The sequence below is a fragment of the Macaca mulatta genome, chromosome 5 (assembly GCF_049350105.2).
Source record: "Macaca mulatta isolate MMU2019108-1 chromosome 5, T2T-MMU8v2.0, whole genome shotgun sequence".
Taxonomy (NCBI): Eukaryota; Metazoa; Chordata; class Mammalia; order Primates; family Cercopithecidae; genus Macaca; species Macaca mulatta.
Genome location: NC_133410.1, coordinates 183,520,479 through 183,533,956, shown reverse-complemented (window position 1 = coordinate 183,533,956; position 13,478 = coordinate 183,520,479).

The following is a 13,478-nucleotide window of genomic DNA, read 5'->3' as shown; positions in this document are numbered from 1 at the left end:
TTACTCAGTTTCTAGTAGTAAGTGCTTAATATATGTCTATAAGGTCCTGTAATGAGAAGATGCAGAAAAATAAGTTAAGCAACTTTTTCCATATATGCAGCTAGTGTCAGACCTGAGAACTGAATGCAGTCAGGTTGACTTTACAGCCTGACCTCATGATAAAAGGCATTTTTTTGATGGAGAATATATTAATTCTTATTGCTGTATATTATTTTTACTGGGTTGAATAACACAAATTTATTTCCTTAGAGTTCTTGGGTTTAGAAGTCAGAAATTGGTTTCACTGGGCTAGAATGGAGGTTTAAGCAGGGCTGTGTTCCCTGAAGACACTTTAGGGGAATTTCACTTTCCTTTGAATTTTTAGCTTCTAGAGGACTACTGCATTCAGGGTCTCTTCCTCCATCTCCAATGTCAACAATGTAATATAGTCAAACAATTTTGCCCCTCTTCCTTGCCCCATCTCTGCTTACATCCTCACATCTCTTTCTCTGACTCTGCTACTTTTACCTAAGTCTTACAAGAACATTTGTGACCGCATTGAGCCCGTGTGGATAATTCAGGATGACCTTCTCATACCAGGAGTCTTCATCAGAACTGCAAGGTCCCTTTTGCCATGAAAGGTAATACATTCACAGTATTCACAGGTTTTGGGGATTAGGGTGTTTGGGGAGCCATTATTACACTCTAGACGGCTCTGAGCCTACCTAGAGAAAACAAATAGAAAAAAGTTGTATTAGTCCATCTTGTGTTGCTATAATAGAATACCCGAGGCTGGGCAATTTATAAAGAAAAAAAGGCTTATTTAGCTCACGGTTTTACAGTCTGGGAAATTTAAAAGGGATGGTGTTGGCATCTGCTTGGCTTCTGGTAAGGGCCACATGCTAGGTCAAAACACAGTGAAGAAGGTCAAAGGGAACATGGACATATGTGAAAAAGAACCAAACATGAAGAGGGACCTTGCTTTGTAGCAATCTGCTTTCTTGGGAACTGATCCATTTCCTTGAGAGCAAGAACTCACTAACTACTGAGAGAAGGGCACCAAGAGGCCCATAAGGGAAAAGTTGATATGACCTGAACACTTCCCAGTAGGCCCCCTCCCTTAAGGTTCCACCTCCCAACATGGTTACATTGACAATTAAATTTCAACATGAGTTTTGGTAGGGGGTGGTGCAAACCACATCCGAACCATAGTAGTAGCATTGAGAATTTTTTCTTTAAACACTTGTGTGGAGAAATGGATTAATGAATTTATTGATAGTGACTCAATTTTGATTCTGGAAATGTTATAAATATATTTTGAAATTATCATTTAAAATTATTATTTTTATAACCAGCATTAATCAACAGTGGCCATTAATTATCTTTCTTTCTTGGTTTTAGTATGAAAATTTGTAAAGATTATACTTTGAAATAATCCAAGTAGTCATTCCTTTTTTCTTATTGTCTGAAAGAAATCGTTTAAAGCTGAAGTCATTGTTCTTTGAAGTCTTGTCAAACTTACACATAAAATTGACAAAGTTTGATTTTTTTTGAAGAATATTTTAACTTCTTAGGAAGGGAATGGTTAAGCAATATTTCTACCATTTATTCTCTCTGTATATAGTGATACTCCCTGGATAATTCCTTTGATGAAAGAAGGAGAAAGTGGATAAAAAGAATGAAAGGAAGGACAGAAGAGTGGAAAGAAAAAGGAAGATAATGAGAAAATCCTATTCTAAAATGACATTTTGCTTTTTGCCTGAAAAAAACAATAACCAGAATTTGTTCCTCCATTTTACAGAACTAATGAAGGCAGATCTTTGGTGCCAGTCTACACTTCTTCCATAGGGTTTATAAAGCAAGATTAGAAAACCAGGTAGGGGAATGCATAACATGATTTCTTGTCCTATTCCACACCCACCTATCCATGTCTCCAAGTGCTCATGAATAATTATCCTACACTCAGCAATTTCCTTAAGTTAAAAATCAAAGTTGCAAATATGTTCATGCAGACCACCACCAGATACATCAATCCATGTCCAACAGTGAGGGTCATTTGAGTGTCTTGCCACAGAAGGAAATACAAAATGCCTTACATAGTTAAGGTGAGGATGAGATCAGAAATTGGAAAATTTCTTACAGATAGCATGAGTTCTGGGAAAGAGTACTGCTCTGTATGCATGATAATTTTAGTTTTGGAAGGAAGTTTTTTGGCTTCCCCTTAAGCAAACAAAATGGTAACTGGATCAAAAAATTTGAAAGTATTTTTTCCTTAATGCTTTTCTAATTATTTTAACTTTTATTTGAAAATAAAACTAGTCTTTACCATTGTATCAATACTATGTATATACACATATACTATATAATATATATACTATAGATATAAACTATATATATACTATATATACACACATATATGTATATATGGGAGTGATGACTAATATATATTAATTATAAATATATGATACTAATGCATTGATAAAAATTACATAGTTGTATTTATTTGAAACCAAACCCCAAAAGCCTCTTGGAAAAAACTCTAGAACCAGTTTGCAGTCATTATTTGTTTGTACAACTGTGAGAATTTTAAAGCCCACAAGACAAAAGATTTTTTTACCCAGTGAAATTCTCCATAGAATGGAAAATGTTTGAGCTACTTGATGTGTAAGTTAATTTAGATTAACTTTTGAACACTAATTACATCTTTAAAGCTATAAAGTAATATTGTCTTGCTTCCTATAATTAAATTTGCTAATGAGAGTATCTGATGAAACACCTCCTACAATTTCAGATAAATTAAACCTTTGTGTGTCTTCCAACCTCTTTTTGACATTTTAATGTGATTAAGAGTATATTTAAAGTTCAACTCTAAATTATAAGATTAAATAGCTGTTATGTAAGCTGTTTGGTATGCATATTTCTTATCTTAGCAAACATCAACTCCAGCCCCAAAATTTGTCATCCAAGTATGACAAACTGCCTAACAGACCTGGAACACACATGGTCCAAATTAGACTTATAAATCATAGATATCTGAGAATAATGTATTTCAGATAAATGCATAATGCTAACAAAAAAATATAGTAATAGAAGTAGATGAGCTTAGCATAAATACATATACTGTCTTTGTCAGCACATGAAATAAGTACACTTAGAAACTAGAGAAAATAAGAAGTATACAGGAAACATATGACTCAAATTTGAATTGTCAGTACTTCCAGCATTTAAGAAAGTGTAAAAAAATAGAGAGTCAACTTGACCTTGAGTTTTAGAACAATTTAATTTTAGCAGAGATTGATTAAAAGAATTATTTTTTTTTCACAATAAGCAAATTTTTTAAAAAAGAAGATTTTGCAGGTCAGTGTCACAGCAAGAAACAGATGGCTTATTCAATTTAGGATAATTCAAGGAGGGTTAATTAAAGGGCTGTTTACAAATGTGCGTCATCATTCAAGAAAACCACAAGGTCTACTGCAGTACTATTAGCTGGTAGGAACAGAGAAGAGGTATTCACCAAGCCCTGAGAAAACAGGAAGAGAATTTTCAGAAACTTAGACGGAGAGAGTAATATAGAAAGGGCTGCTCAGAAGGACTTACGAGCTTTGAAGAAGGGATAAAGCCAATAAGAGCCAGTACTTCACGCAGGGAGCCAAGGGTGGGGAATAGTAAGTAAGCTGGACTCCCCTTTTTCTCTCAAATTTCCTGTTTAGAGTCTCAGTTGGCCAAATACATCTGAAATCTAAAGAGAGAAGGAGCTTTGTGCTGCTATCAGTAGAGGTCAGACTCTCAAGGTAGAGAGCAGAGGAGAAAAAAGTACAAAATAGATCCTTACAACTCTATATAAATGGGTATATGAAAATTATAGTGTGTCAGAAAATAAGGTTTATAAAAATAGAAACAATTTAATATCTCAATGTTAGAATTAGCCTATGGGCAAGCACAGAAGGTTAATTATATAATAAAAGAGATTACACATTTTATAAACTTTGGATAAAGGCAAAAGTTGTATGTAAGAAAAACACAATGATGAATTAGAGAAGCAAAAAATAGATTGGATAGGGAGAACAAGGCAAAAAGGAGTCACCATATGAACACTGGAGAAATAACTAGCATTTTTGTGCATGTGAGTTTATTTTTAAGAAAACATGCAGATGTGAGTCGTTTAATCAGTTCTGATTAAACATTCTGTTAGGGTGTTTTAGGATATATGATTGTGATATAGAGTAAGCAATTGAATATTGAAGTATGAACCTCAAAAAATGCCAGTGTTGAGATAAACATTTATGATTCTGCACTTATAAATGATTATTAACATCATGGAAGAGGCAAAGATCACTGAAGAAAATAAATGAGAAGGAAAAAAATAGTCTTAGTAATCAAGCCCTTCTTTGTCCACCAGGTATATCTTTCTAGCATATCCTCTCCACACTGCCACGTCCTTCTCATCTGTGCCCCAACTTCTCACACAAGTTTGACTGTGATTTAAGATGGCATGCATATTTTTAGAATTTATCTTTGTGAATTGAAATGCCTAAAATGTTTAAAGGCATATAGCAGGTGATCTAAATGAATATTTAACAAATGCATAAATTACTTGTTTATTGATGCTACTGTCTATTGGGGACTACTGTATTGGAGAATAAGGAACTTAGTTAGAAATTTAAGAATGTATTATATGTCAAGGATTGTTAAGACAAGATGTTTTATCATTAGGAAAATCTTGGATACCAGTTATTGCCTCCCCTGTCTACCTTTACATTTTTGGTGTTAACTCTTAGAGAATGTAATCAAAGCAGCAAAATGCAATAGTTACAAGTAGACTAACCCATTGTTTCAAAGCCACCATTCCAAGAAAAGAACTCCATTTTTTCCCAGTGCTATTTTTTTCCATTCAGCAAAGAATTCCAGTTATTTCAAGTGAGGGAGATGAGCAGAATAAACATTTAATTTATTTGTATTGACTGGTCAAGTCTGAAGGAGGTTTAATAGTTCTGAAGAACCCAAACATCCAGGCTCAGCAAACAGTCTCTTATTGCAAACTCAAGATCTTCCTTAATGTGTATCCTATCAATTCCTCCTAAACTACTCCCCAGCCATTCCTCCAATATTGCTTTTCTAATTTTAATTTTGAATATTGAAAGTGATTGCACAGCCATGTGTTTCTGAAGTAAAATATGCACAGTTCAGTTTTTTCTTCTTGCTCCAGGCTCCCCAAGTGTTATTTGATTTTACACAGTCATAGAGGCAGACATGTAGGCTTGTTTTCCTTAGTTTTGACAGACATTCAGACTTATTTTCCTTATTTTATTGATGAAAACATACACATTGCAATTTTTAAATCCTGAAAATATTTATACCCACAAAATCAAGTAAATCCTCTTATAAAACCTCTTACCAAATGTAAATGTAACTCATAAGCTTACATGAATTTCATTCATACATTAATCTAATACATTGGATTTTTTAAAAATATATATTCCATGGTAAATATATAATAGAGAGAACCTGTGCATTCACTCCCTAATCATTCGTTCATGTATTTCACAAATATTAACTGAATACTTCCTGTATTTCAAGCGCTTTTCTTGACACTGATGCTACATCAATGAATGAAACATTAAAAAAAAATGCTTGCATCATTCAATGATGCAATAATGATCTTGCATCATTCAATGAAGAGAGGAGGAAATACACAACAAACATAATAAATCAAGCAGTTCTACACTATGCTATCAGGTAACTAGTGCATTGATTTAAAAAGTAGAGCAGTATAAAGAGGATTAAGATTCTAGGGATAACTGCAAGAGATAGGGATCACATTGCAATTTTAAATAGAGTAGTCAGAGATTGCCTCATTTAGAAGATGATATATAAAGACTTGGGGGAGATGATGAAGGTGACCAGGGGGATGGGCATCACAGGGAAAAATATTACAGGCAGAGTAACTGTGTAACAGAATACTGGCACATGATTGAGGTGTTTGATGGACAAGTAGGAAGCCAATGACAATGGCATGGAGTGGGGGAACCATAAGAAAGTCAAATAAACAGCGATAACCTACATGATCCCATGAGAATTTACTCTACCCCACTGCTCTTACTAAGTAGGCTAGCAGCATCCTCCAAGGTACCTTGTAAAGATAATATATGACTTAAATACAGCCTGGTGGAAACATTCAGAAAAGAACTCTGTTGACTGTACTCAATCTACAGTTCAGTTAAAGGAACACCAACAACAGAGATGACAAAAAACCAGCCCAAGAACTCCAGTATCTCAAATGGCCAGAGTTTGTATGTCCTTCAAATTACCACACCAGTTCTCTCCAACAAGGGTTCCGGACCAGACTGAACTGGCATAAATGACAGAAATAGCATTCAGAATGTGGATAGGAATGAAGATCACTGAGATTTGGCAGGATGGCAAAACCCAATCCAAGGAAAGTAAGAACCCCAATAAAGTGATATAGGAGCTGAAGAATGAAATAGCTGGTATAAAGAAAGACCCTAATGGATCCACCAGAGCTGAATAATGCAAGATTTTCACAATGCAATCACAAGTATTAACAGCAGAATAAACCAAACCGAGAAAAGAATCTTAAAACTTGAAGACTGGTTCTCTGAAATAAGACAGACAAAAATAAAGAAAAAAGAATGAAAAGGAGTGAACAAAAGCTTTGAGAAGTATGGGATTATATAAAGAGATCAAATCAACAAATTATTGGCATCCTGGTAAGGGACAGGGAGAAAGCAAACAACTTGGAAGACATATTTCAAGATATCATTCACTAAAACTTCCCCAGTCTTCTTTTTCTAGTAAGGGTAATAGTCAAATTCAGGAAATACAGACAACTCCCGCAACATTTTACTCAAGATCATCCGCAAGACACGTACGTAATCATCAAATTTTCCAGGAAAATTTTTGTGGACTATATCCTCAAATATATTTATCAGTTTGCTTATTGTCTGTCTTTTTCTCTCAGGAATGCCACTGTGTCATAGATTTGGTCTCTTTACATAATCCCATATTTCTTGCAGGCTTTGTTCATTTTTCTAATCATTACTTTAAAAAAAATTGTCTGACTGTGTTGATTGAAAGAACTAGTCTTTGAGCTCTGTGATTCTTTCCTCAGCTTGGTCTGTTCTGCTGTTGATACTTCCAATTTTCCTATGACATTCTTCTAGAGAATTTTGCAGTTTAAGAAGCTCAGTTTTGGTCTTTTTTAAAACGGCCATTTATTCTTTCAGCTGTTGAATCATTTTACTGGATTGCTTGGTGTCCTTGGATTGAGTTTCAACTTTCTGCCTGGTCTTGGTGATCTTCCTTGGCATCCACATTCTTAATTCCATATCTGTCCTTTCAGACATTACAGACCGGTTAAGAACCATTGCTGGGGATCTGTGGACTCCTTTGAAAGTCACAGGACACTCTGGCTTCTTTTATTGCCAGTTCTTGCCCTGATTCTTTCTCATCTGGGTGGGCTGGTGTCTTTTTCACTGTGGTATAAATTGAGTATAATCCATTGACTTAATTTCTGGAAGTTTTCAGAGGACTAAGTCTCTGTACGGGGTCTTTGTTTTTGAATTCTCACTCCTGGTTTCACAATGGGAAGAATTAGCAGTGGTTTTTGGTGCTGTAGTTTGGGATGCAAACCAGTTGATGGTGCTTGAGGGCAACTGGTGGTAGACTGGCTCCTACTCAGCCATGTGGCTCCTTTGTGTATCCTGGAATTTGCAGCTGTGCTCTGAGGTGTAAACGGGAGAGAAGGACCCCCTCACCTGCTCTGCTCCTGGGCCTTGGGGGAGCCATTTCTGATCACTGACACTGTGCCCATTATTTTGTTATGGTTGTTAGGTGTTTCAGGGCATGGGACTCCCACAGGCAGAACGTCTGGCAGGGACAACCCTGTGGAGGAGGCACACCTAGGTTCCATAGTAACTGGCAAAACTGTGACTCTCCCCTCTCAGTTTTCTGAGAGTGTGGACTCCTTCCCCAGTTGAATGGTAGGCCCAGATCCCAGCTCAGGACTCCTGAGCCACAGGCTGTAGCCTCGGGCCATGAGGATCTGCTAGCAGCACCCTCTTCTAGACCATAATGTTTGGTTTCCATTTGCACTGGGGTCACAAGGGCCCCCAGGCTGCAGGGGTACACTCAGATGGAGCAAAGCACCTAGGCTTGGCAGGGGAGGTTGCACTATGCACACATTCCTGTGGGTGCAGCCAAGCAGGAGCATTGGACAGGCAGGTCTGCAGTATGGACGGTGCCCTAGTCCCATGTGGAAGCCAGCCCTAGTGTTTCCTGCCCTGGCAGTTGGCCGGGGCTGTAACCTCTCAGAGGGATACGGGAAGCCGTGAGCAACCAGCACTTAGAAGCAGCCAGGCTCCGCCAGAGCTGTCCTGCACACAAGGGCCCCAGTTTCGTGCCTGCTGCAGCACAGTCTCCATTAAATCTCCAGGAAGATTCCCCTGCTGGGTTAAATGTCCATGTGAGGTGTGGGGATCCCTACAGTTAGTTTCTCAGAGGTCCATGGCAAGGATGGGCAGTCCCCAGTCCCTTCATTCAGGCTCCCTAGGAGCCATTCAGACCTGGAAACCAGCCCTAGCATTCAGGAAGCTCACAGCGGATTTCTAGCTTCCTTCCTCCTCACCCTAACTGTCTGTCTTCTCCATTCACATTCAGCATTTTCTCTCCAAAGATCTGTTCTGATTACATTGGCTTAGTTGAAATCCCAGTCTCTCTCTATGAGAGCAACACTTCCCCAATGTATCTTGAACCCTTCCCTCTAGTGTTATTTCTCTCTCTTCCAAGTATGGTTCTTACTTTAAAATTTTAGTATTTTATAGTTAACCGTTCAAAGGTTTTATATTTTTTTCACAGAAACCATGCATATTTACTCATAGTATAACAATATGACTATAATATTAATAGTATTTTATACACATAATATTTAAAATGCATACTTTCACTGTTTTGAGGAAAATATCCCAGAAGTAAACATAATTGATAGATACATTGCCTTGTTTCCTATAAAATACTACAATTGACTCTATTAAATTACTATAGTGGAATGCTTCAAGAGAATGGGAATCTAAATGCCATATAAATTAATACTTACATAACTGTATCATAATTTTTAGTCTAATCAGTGTTGAATATGTAAATATGCCTATACAATATGCATTTCAATAATTCAGGCTTAATTATATTTTCGGAGTAATTGTTTTCTTATGTATAGGATAAGACATTTATTTCTTGGTATTTCCTCTAAAATAGTTTGATTCTAATATTCATATCTATTAGAAACAATTAAAATTAAAGCTAATTTTCTCCAAAATACTCAAATGTTTTGGGCTCTGATAAAATTAGTTCTGATAACTCTAAGTTGCCTACTTAGTTATGAATTTGATATACATTACTCAGATGTGAGCTTAACTTTGATAATTTAAGCAGAGTAACATCAAAAAGATATGTAAGTTTATATTATTGTATATTATAGAGGCTTCAATATCTCTGGGGAGTTAGAATGCAAAATTATAAGATATTAAAGCTGGAATCGATCAAATAATTTTTGTCAATCTTTTATGAAAGCTCAAGATGGAAACTAAAGAAGAGCAAAGGAACACAGGGGTGATGAGTGTAAGATTCACTAGTACTGCAGAATATTACTCGCAATGCATAACTTTTTGGGGAGTTAAATGACTTTCATCACTCTGAAGGCAGAAAAATATACAATTAAATATTTTATCTACTATATTTGTGAAGGTCTAGAGAAATCCTTTCAAGAAATCTCATGTATTTATGTGCGATAGATATTTCACTAACTTGGCTTTCTGTTGGAATATACATAGAATTTGGTACAAGTCTCTCATCATATCTAGCAGAGATACCAATTCTTATGAGGAATTTTTATCCTTACATAAAGTAATTGTATATTTTTTACTCTCACAATCTAATATTAATATGGAGTATTTCCTCTGCTCTCTTATCAGATAACAAAACAGGAAATTTTTCTGAACTTTATTTTTTAGTGACCAATTTTAGTAACTAAACTTTATCACCAAATTCTTTTTGTCTTTTAAATGTAAAAAATAGCATAACAGAGATAAATTATGTATGTGATAAAGGTGGTAGCAATTGTAAGTCAGACATGGTTGTTAGAAGTATAATTAATAATAGACATTTCAGACATAAGCATTGGACCATTCCTTTATCTCAGTAAGACCTAAGCAATCTTTTGGTATGAAGTTTGCCTTTACTGGATAGCATGATTTCCGAGGGCTATGAAGCTATTTAACTTTGAAAGAGGACAAACATTAAAGTAAAACCAATGTGAACAGTGACCAGCTCCTTTTATTTTATTTATGAATTCCTTTATTTTCCATATAACATTATCAATATATTTAGAAGCAAAGTGTTTATATAGAAATTTTACTTCCAAATATATCACTTGATTGTCAACCTTTTCTTAAGTTTTAATGAAATTATAAAAGTCAGATTTTACCACTACAATTGTGTCATTTCTGTGGCTTATATTTTAGGCCATTTCACATAAAACATAAGAAATAATAAGGAAAATTGAATTTTTTAATGTAGATATTCAACTTGTATTGCCTTCCTCACTCAATATTTGAAGCACTAAGGAAGCAATAGATGTGAAAGAAGAAACTCCAGATTAAATTGTATTTCTCCAGAAATAATGAATTAAGTTAAACTTCTCCAAATGAGTTTTCTTTTAATTTACTTCAGGGCCTAATCTGTCACATAGACATTTCTTAAATCAGATGATCATTCAATGTCTAAAATTTGCCTGTATGAGTGAATAACCCAATGATATTTCTGTATCAGAAAATCTTGCAAATCTACAAAAAATCTTGATGATAGAATGTTCTTCTTTTTGGTCATCAGTCTATTTAATTGCAACTCTCACATCCCCCCCAAAATGTATTAATATATTACTTGAATTTCTATTATTCAGCTCTCCTAGGAATTTTGTGTTGGTCATTTGCACCTTGAAAATATTAGAGAGACCAATAATGCTTCTGAGGGTGTAAATTTACTTCTGGGATATTTTCCTCAATAAAATGAAAGTATGAATTTTAAATATTATTTGTATTTTAAACTTTTTATTTGATTGTGTAAGTATTGAATTCTAATTTTTATTCTTTTTAAAACTTACCAGGCATCAGGAAGCAAGCAAAATTTTTGTCTATTTCTTTTTGGATGGAGGTCATGGGAAATATGTGGTACAGACGGAGGAAGAGAACATTGAATAATGAATTTCTGGGCTTCTGAAATGAAAAGATATAAAGATGGTAAAATACAGATTGACTTTAGTGTCAGCCAGGGCTATTTGAAATAATGTTTTTATATTTTTTATTTAATGAACTTAAAGTTTTATTTTTACCATATTCCAATTCTCTGGCATAAATTTTTATTTTTATTTTTTTAAGTTTCTCAAATTTTCTTACTTTAGTTTTTTTGAGGAACAGGTGGTGTTTGGTTACATGAATAAGTTCTTAAGTGGTGATTTCTGATATTTTGGTGCCCCCATCACCAGAGCAGTTACACTGTACCCAATGTGTAGTATTTTATGCCTCATACACCCCCCCCCCACCCATTTCCCCAAGTCCCCAAAGTCCATTGTATAATCTTTATGCCTTTTTGTCCTCATAGCTAGGTCTCACTTATGATTGAGAACATATGATGTTTGGTTTCCCATTCCTGAGTTACTTCACTTAGAATAATGGTCTCCAGCTCTATCCAGGTTGCTGTGAATGTCATTATTTTGTTTCTTCTTATGGCTGAGTAGTATTCTATGGCATATATACATATACCACATTTTCTTTATCCACTCGTTGATTGATGGGTATTTGGACTGGTTCTATATTTCTGCAATTGTGAATTGTGAGGCTATAAACATGCATGTACAAGTATCTATTTCATGTGACTTATTTTTCTCTGGGTAGATAAGTGGGATTGCTGGGTCAAATGGTAGATCTACTGTTAGTTCTTTAAGGGTTCTCCACACTGTTTTCTAAAGTGGTTGTACTAGTTTATATTCCTACCAACAGTGTAAAAGTGTTCCCTTTTCACCACATTCACCTCAACATCTATTATTTTTTTATTTTTCTGATTATGCCATTATTGCAGAAGTAAGCTGGTATCTCATTGTGGTTTTGATTTGCATTTCCCTGATCATTAGTGATGCGGATCATTTTTGTATATGTTTGTTGGCCATTTGTATATCTTTTGAGAATTGTCTATTCACATCCTTTGTCCACTTTTTGATGGGATTTTTTTTTCTTGCTGATTTGTTTGAGTTCCTTGAAGATTGTGGATATTAGCCCTTTGTCAGATGTATAGATTGTGAGGATTTTCAAACACTCTGTGGGTTACCTGTTTACTCTGCTGATTATTTCTTTTGCTGTGTAGAAGCTTTTTAGTTTAATTAAGTTCTATGTATTTATCTTTGTTTTTGTTGTGTTTGCTTTGGGGCTCTTGGTCATGAAGTCATTGCCTAAGCCAATGTCTACAAGGGTTTTTCCAATGTTGTCTTCTAGAATTTTTGTGGTTTCTGGCTTTAGATTAAAGTCTTTGATCCATCTTGAGTTGATTTTGTATAAGGTGAGAGATGAGGATCCAGTTTCATTCTTCTCCATGTGGCTTGCCAATTATCCCAGCACCATTTGTTGAATAAAGTGTCCTTTTCCCACTTTATGTTTTTGTTTGCTATGTCAAAGATCAATTGACTGTTAGTATTTGGTTTTATTTCTGGGTTCCCTATTATGTTCCATTGTTCTATAAGCCTGTTTTTACGCCAGTACCATGCTGTATTGGTGACTGTGGCTTTATAGCATAGTTTGAAGTTGGGTAATGTAATGCCTCCAGTTTGTTCTTTTTGCTTAGCCTTGCTTTGGGTATGTGGCTCTTTTTTGGTTCCATATGAATTTTAGGATTGCTTTTTCTAGTTCTGTGAAGAATTATGTTGGCATCTTGATGGAAGTTGCATTGAATCTGTAGATTGCTTTTGGCAGTACTGTGTCATCTATGATTTTTTTCAGCAGTGTTTTGTAGTTTTCCTTGTAGAGGTCTTTCACTTCCTTGGTTAAATATATTCCTAAATATTTTATGTTATTTTATTTTATTTATTTTATTCTTCCAGCAATTGTAAAAGGAGTTGAGTTCTTGATTTTATTCTCAGCTTTGTTGCTGTTGGTGTATAGCAGGACTACTCATTGGTATACCTTCATTTTGTGTCCCGAAACTTTGCTGAATTCATTTACTAGTTCTAGGACGTTTATTCGATGAGTCTTTAAGGGTTTTCTAGGTATATGATCATATCATCGCAAACAGTAATAGATTGACTTCCTCTTTACCAATTTGGATGCCTTTTATTTCTTTCTCTTGTCTGATTGCTCTTGCTAGGACTTCCAACACTATGTTGAATAGAAGTCATGAAAGTGGGCATCTCTTACTTGCTCCAGTTCTCAGGGGAATGCTTT